Source organism: Cupressus sempervirens, chromosome 7 (genome assembly GCF_028749045.1).
Source record: "Cupressus sempervirens isolate cs-2001-9-10 chromosome 7, ASM2874904v1, whole genome shotgun sequence".
In the NCBI taxonomy this organism is placed as follows: domain Eukaryota; kingdom Viridiplantae; phylum Streptophyta; class Pinopsida; order Cupressales; family Cupressaceae; genus Cupressus; species Cupressus sempervirens.
In genome coordinates, this window is record NC_143124.1 from 193,215,133 (window position 1) to 193,223,273 (window position 8,141).

The window sequence follows — 8,141 nt, forward strand, 5'->3', positions numbered from 1 at the left end:
TCTTGGGGTTTAAAATATATTGTTTAAGTATAATTCCTTATACTTAAGATATATTTTAATATATGTGACAAATCTTTTGAGATAGGTTTCAGACCTCTCAGAGATAAGATACAGATTCTAGGAAATTTCAAGGCTTTAGAAATCAAGACGTAGCCAAATTTTAGGATTCTGCATTCTACCCTAGCTTGGTGTTTTGTTGATGTGTGGTCATTTCTTCGGGCCCTCATCTTGTGTGTGGTTATGGTTGGCTTTTGTTTGCATGTGTCAGTTTGGTAGTGGCATTCAGAGATCTGTTGGTTGCTAAGATTGTGGTGAAGTCTTCCATTGCGATCTTTGTGATCCTTGTATGATGTTGTCTTGTGCATTCATACTTGTAAGAAATTTTTTTTTTGGCTTGTATTGAATCCTTGTTCCAAGGATCTCCGAGTAGGGCATTACAATTATGAAGTAGTTTATTGGTTGCTCAAATCTTGGTCCAAATCTAAGACTATGAATGCCAAGGAAGTTAGAGGAGGAAACATACCATTCAATAATGTCAAACCCTTACTTAAAGAAAGCTCTTCCATCTATAGATACAATGTCAGCAATGAAGTTGTTATAAAATTTAGAAAAGCTAGAAGATTATTTTGATAAAATGAACTAGGATCAACTCCTACATCATTCTTTACAGCTGGGTTCTATAAACATCATTAATAAACTATCCAAGAGAGGAATCAAGCTGCTGAAAATGGCTTTGCATTTGGCTATTATGTGTGAGAATGAGTTAAATGCCTATCGAGTCATTCATTCATTACTTTAAAAAGGGTATTAGGAAAACCCTAAACCTAAATCCACATAATTGCGAGGTAAAAGTTGTGGTGCATCTAAAAGTGCAAAAAGGATGAAACAAGAAGAATGGTTTAATTTGCAACAATGCACGAGCATGATTTTCACTCTTTCAGTACCACTTGGCATTGAAAACAATGTTTGTGGAAGACTTCACAAGAGAGTACATCATGGTATCCAAGCTAGTTGTAGAGAATGGACATTCAAAATTTAGAAGAACAACCAAATATAGGACATGAGAGGGGTGAAGAACTAAGCAATGTGGAAATAAGGGTCCCTCATGATCATAGAGATCAAACTTATTCTCAAGTTCAATCAAATCCCTCTTAAGCGTGAAGAACTAAGCAATGTCGAAATAACGATGGCAATGTTGAATCAGCTCTCTTACATACCTTTTTGCTATTTTTTCTGTACTATATATTTGTACTGTCACTCCAATATTGAAATGTGTATTTTCTTAAATTTATACTCTATATTTATATCATTAATTTTACAGGATGTGACGATACATAAAACTTAAATTTTCAATATCAAAAAGTTAGTAGTCGGCTTTAAATTTTCAAAATAAAAAAGTTAACATTAATACGGTCACCCCACTTTATTCCCCTATTCTACCACTGTAGGTTATGCCTCTCGGCGTAAATATTTTATGTGGTATTAAATTATTTAAAAAATATATATTATCTATAATAAGATTTAAAATTTTGACATGTAGATGGTTGTCAAATTCAACATAGAGAACAAAAGTTAACATTAACACTCACACCATCCCATTCCACCCATTCTACCATTGTAGAATGCCTATAGACATTAATTAAGCCAATATTGGCTTATTATTGAAAGACTTGCCACCTGAATGTTATAACACTCCCGACACCACACAGGAAAAAACAGATCCTGCAGTATAAAGCGGCCTATCAAAGAGGATTAAAAGCCGCAAATTCAAGCGGTGGAGTATGCAACGTGATTGCCAATCTATTTTAGTTATTAATGTTGAACAGAACTTATTTCTCACGAATTTGATTTATTTGCTATTTTAATCTGTGTTTATTTTACTCCTGAGTTTGGCGTCCTCGGTGATTCATCCCTGAGTTTGGTGTGTTGGTTGCATGGAAATGATTTTAGTGTTTTTCCATGTTAGCCAATGTATTGACATTTTCACACCAAATAATGGATTGGGTATGTAGTTTTGTTGTTCGGTGATGATGGTTTATATGGGTAGCTACCACAAAGAATTGTTTTAATGACTTCTGCGATGTTTTCTTTATTTCAAAGTTTCCTTTATAATATTGATTATAATATTTTATACTTACTTTGAATTTTACATTGTTACAAATAGAAAACACCTCTGATATCATCTCCATTCACCTGAGTCTCATCTATCACACCCACTTCTCAGTTTTTACTCAAATCCACAAGTTGAACAGAACAAGAAAATTTTAAAGATGATGTTTTACATTCTCCCCCGTTTCAAGGTCGCACAAAATTCCTTCCTTATTAACATCTTAGTAGACTTGCATTGCAAAATCCTTATTAACAGTTTTCCCTTTGCCTTGAAGCTTTTCAAAATCCTCAAAAATTGTCCCGATATTTGTTTGGCTGAAATAAAAAAATAATTGTATGACCATAGTCTCTAATTCGTCTTTTTTATATTAGAAATAAGAGTTTCAGAACTAGAAAAAAATACCAGAGTATCAATACGAATATACACAACGAGGCCAAGCCTCACCCAGAAGAGAAAGTATCAGTTGAACATACAAAGCAACAAAAGGAGGAAACAAAAAACTATCTAGCTGAGAAGATCATAGTGATTGTCAACCCAGGTATTCCATCCTAAGGGACCTTCCATCCAAACTATACTTTTATGCCCTTGAATCTGCACCATCATAAATAATTCTTCTTTTCTGGCATTCCCTTTTTCTCTAATATCTTTGTTCAATCTATTGCAAGCTTGCTCAAAAACATGCAGATCATCCAAAGTACTATGCCACTGGTACCCACTCTTAAGCTCAAGGTAGTAAAGAGCAGCATGCCCATCACGAAGGAACCTCCTCATATTGTCCCGTTCAATCATCATAGTAGTCTGCACCTGCAAGAAGATTTTAAAGTAAGTGAGTTTTCAAAAAAACTCAGTAAGATGCCTATGCTTACCTTGATACCTTTCCTTGTTCCTACATTTCCAGATCTGCCAGAGAATGTTAGACGACAATATATTTCAAAATAAATTGGTATTTTTAGGAAGACCATTAATATGACCAGAAATAATATCAAAAATATTAACATTAATAGGATAAACAATGCCAAACATTTTCCATATATCTTTAGCAAAAATACAATCAAGAAGGATATGTCTACCAGTTTCAAGAACTCTACACAAGTTACAAATATCAGAATTAACAAAATCTCTCTTTATAGGTAGCTTGTCCAACAAAACTAGCCATTTGAAACATCTATCTAATTCATCTTTGATAATGAGCTATGGGAAATATAGGTTGACACATGTTTATTAAACTTGTCCATAAACTTCATAAACATGCTCTTGAATAAAATCCGATCATATTTCTCACCATTCCCATGCCTGAAGTGTACAATTATGTCCAATAAGCGTGAAGTATATAATTGTTCAAGAAATTCATTTAGTCTAAATGCATCATCCATTACGATGTTTCTTGCATTTGATGCTACTCCAGCTTCACATTCAGCCATATGTGTGTCTAATATATTTTGATCACGTTTATCAGATGTTGTTTACACAAAAATATTATTGTTATAGACTTGGGTTCTATAATATACATCACTATTACGCTTAGGGTTTTTGGTATGGTTAGATATTAAAAGTAAGGTTTAGATTTTGTGTTCAATTAGGGATAGAATTAAACTTTTTTTTAATAAATTATAGTATTATTTTTCATCAATAAATTTATCAAAAAAATTATCTTTATATAATTTTTTTTTTTGGAAAATAAGTTCAATAATGATAAATGATCATTATTTTAACTTTTACAAAATCTTCCTTAGTATGTTTGAGATTATTATTTTTCGTTTGAAAATCAACAAATTGTTATTTAAATTTAGAACATTAAATTTATTATTTTTAATTTTAGTTATGTTTTATTGAAATTGATTAATAGTTCGATGTTAAATTAGGAATATACATTTTCCTATCATTTAATAAAAATATTGTTTCTATAGATTTAGGGTCAAGTATAGGATAATATCTAATTATAATTATTTTATTTCATTTTGATCTGAGAAAAAATATTCTTATTAAAAAATATTTTATGTTTTAAAATAAAAATTTAATAAAATTGATATATTCATTAAATTAAAGATTTTAAATAAAAATTTAATTATATAACAAATATACAACTTACATGTTTCCATTCAGTTGTCTAGAATTAGTAATTAGTTCTCAATGAGTCAACCAATAAAAATTAATAGTTTTTATGTTTAAATTTTTTTTATAATTAAAAAATAAAAAATATTTTTATCTCAATTATGATTGGCCAATTTGATTTGGTGTTATAGGAGCCCTTTTCTCGGAGGCTTCCTTGTATTGTTTTTTTCCACCGAAATATTAAGTATACAATTTATTAAAGTGCACTTTGAATTTTAAGGTTAAAAAATATTAAATTTAAATTTTGATTTGACACATTTCCTTAATTTTTTGTAAGTTGAGTTTTTAATATAAAATTGATGTATGCATTATATTGTTATTAATATAGTATAAGAATTTATTAATGGTACATTATGATATATAAAATGATGTATTAAAAAGTCTAATTAAAAAATATATATGATGTTAATGTTTGATATATGTTTATGCTTTTGAATTTTTAATAAAAATATTTTATTTTTTATATAATGTTAAATGTTTTAATTTTAGTATGTAATTAGTTAATTAATATTAGAGTTCATTATTTTTTCATTTTGATATTGTTGTATATAATGCAAATTTTATTGTAAATACTTCTCTACTTATATTAATCATTATTAAGAGCTAGGGCAAGTACATGCCACTATGTGGCACTTGTTAGTATTACATTTCAACACAAAGATATTTGTAATAAAAGTTATGACAAATATTTTCACTTAAACAATACAATGATGTCATTCAATATATATAAAATTATCAACTTAACACTTGCACCCTTAAAGGTGCAAGTGCTAGTAATATACATTATGAATTAGGTTTGACCATTAACAATAGAGTTAGATTTTTTATATTAAATATAGAGAGATCAAAAATATTATAGAAAGTTCACCAAGTAGCAACAAAGAGGCAAAGCCTCAACCCGAAATCAAAGTATCATAATTACAAATAGCTCAAAAAGAAGTAACTAAAAAGCTAATGTAGAACATCATAGTGCATATCAACCCAAGCAGTCCACCCAAGTGGGCCTTCTATCCGCACAATGCTTTTGTGCTCCTAGATCTGAGTCAACATAAATAGCTCCTCCTTTGTAGTATTGACATTTTTCCTTATTTCTTTGTTCATTCTTTTGTAGGTTGGTTCAAAAATCTAGAGATCATCAAGGGTTTGCATCCACTCAAAGCCATGCGTTAACTCGCAGAAGAAGAAGGTGGCATGCCCATCCTTAATAAATCTTCTTAACTTCTCTTTTTCAATCATCATGGTGTATGGACTTGTAGAAATATTTTAAAATGTGTGAGTTTTCAAAAAGAACCTAGTAAGAACTCTCGAGTTATCATGATACCTTTCCTTGTTCCTGCACTTCTAGATCTGCTAGAGGATGTTAGAAGACAACATATTCCAAAAAAAAATTGGCACCATTATTAAGACCATTGATATTACTAGTAACAACATAAAGAATATTCACATTAACTGGATAAAAGATACCAAACATATTCTAGGTCTCTTTGGTAAATAAAAAATAAAAAATAATGTGTCTACTAGTTTTGGGTAGCATACATAAGTTACAAATGTCAGCATTATGAACACATTTTTTAATGGAGAGTCTATCAAGCAGAACTAACCATTTAGAACATCTACTTTTAGGCTTAATAGGACTTTTGCAAAGAATATAAAGGTAATTTTTCCAAACCTTGGCATCAAGAGATGAATACCAAACAGTGTTAATGTGATGAACAATATCTTCATTATGATCAATAATCTTGTATATGTTTTTGTCTTGAGATTAGCCATGATGACCACATCCGGCCACTTAAATTTTAGGTGTCTATGGGAATCCACATGACAAATAGAAGGAAGCTTTTTAAAATCTTGCGAAATCATATTATAAGTCTTCTTGTGAGAATTAGATTAAACTTAGTTTTGAGCTCATCCCATTGAATGAGTTTATCCTGCTCAAAGATGTCAACAAGCTAAGAAATACCTTTTTTAACCTACAATCGGACAAAGCATCCTTGGGAGAGGGCTAGGGGCTTACCATTCATGTGTAAGTTCCACCAAATGGACCTTTCACCATGGAGCTACATGTCACTATGAAACTCCTTATTGGTGATAAATTTTTGGACATGATCCCAAGCTCTCCAGATAGATTTGAAAACAATAGAACATTGAACAATAACCAGGAAGTTACCAACAATAAGATCACAAAAGGAGAGATTTTTCCATGTTTTGGCTTTTTTAGGAAAACCTCTCTCAATGTTATGTCTAACAAGCACCTTCCAAGGATTATTACCCTCCAGAGAGTGAAAGATCCATTTGGTAGATAAGGCTACCTTGAACCTTAATGTATTTAAGCCCTAGCCCCCCAAGGATTTTTTTCAATATGACACCAGTCCCACTTGACCGCATGCATCTTTCTATTACCTTTACCATCATACCACAAAAAAAGTCTGACAGCCTTTTGTATTTCTAAAATTGGTAATTATTAAACATCCAAGCAGAAGAATAATAAATACTATAAGAAGACAACATCTTTTGACAAACTTGGATTCTACTAGCAAGATATAAAGACTTGTTATGCCATTTGTTAAGCTTCTTATCAACCTTTTCCTTAATCCAAGACCACATATCTTTAGGAGAGGGTTCAACAGAAAAAATGAATACTAAGCTACATGACAATCTTACTAGGGCTTCCCCATTGGAAGCTATACTGAGTGAACCAGTTAGGGGGTTGCTCATCCCATCCCAAGAAGATGGACTTGGCTTAGGAGATATGAGCACCAGAAATGGTATAGAATATATCTAACTTAGTTTGCAAAGCTTTAAAATTCCTATTAGTAAGCTAAAAAATAAAGCAGTATCATTAGCAAAATGACTATTAATGAGCTCATCATTATTGGGAAGATAGAGGCATCTAACATCAAGGGACAACATGTTATCTCTAAGGATATAAAATAGAGCTTCAACAACAATAACAAATAGAGTAGGGGTTAGAGGACAAATTTTCCTGATCGACCATCCAAGAGTAAAGGGATTAGAGCAGGAACCATTGATTTCCATTTGAGGAAAGACATCTTTAAGCAGAATTTGAACAACATTGTAGAAATAAGGTAGGAAACTAAAAGCTTCCAGCATCATATGGATAAATTTCCATTCAACCCTATCATAAGCTTTCTCAAAGTCGAGAAGGAGCATAGTAGAAGTCTGAAGAGAACACTTGGCCCATTCCATAGCTTCCCAACCATTAATTAAGTTCTCCTAGATGTATCTACCCTTAATGAAGCCAATTCGAGTATCACACACAAACTTGGGAAGGATGTGCATGAGCGTGAGGGCTAAAATTTTGGCTAAGATTTTAGAAGAGACATTGAGGAGGGTGATAGCCTCCAATTTTTAATAAGATGTTTATCCCCATCTTTGTGGAGGAGTTTAATAATACCACTATTAATCTTAGGACCCAAGGAGCCCAAGGAGATGGCCTAAGTATACAAATCATGCATATCGTTGGTAATCCAACTGATATTAGCCTTGTAAAATTCAATAGGGAGCCCATCAGGATCAGGGGCCTTGTCATCCTTAAGGGATTTGATAGCAACTTCAATCTCATCCAGGGAGGTTTTTTTGGATAAGCTAAAGATATCATCAAGATCCAACCTTATGGGAATAAGAGGCTTACATTTATTTCTAAACTCCTCTACCTCCAATGAATCTTTAGAAGTGAAAAATATTTCTATAATAATCAGCAAAAGCCTAATTTAAGACAATAGGATCCAACACTTCCTGGTTGTCAATTGAAAGCTTTGACTGTGAGCAATTGAGTTATATTAAAGGTACTATAGTGAAATAAATGTAAAATGTGGTTGAATATGATAAATAAATAAAATTTAATTATAAATAAGAATGTAATCTTTAAATAAAATAAATATATTTTACAAATTTAAAT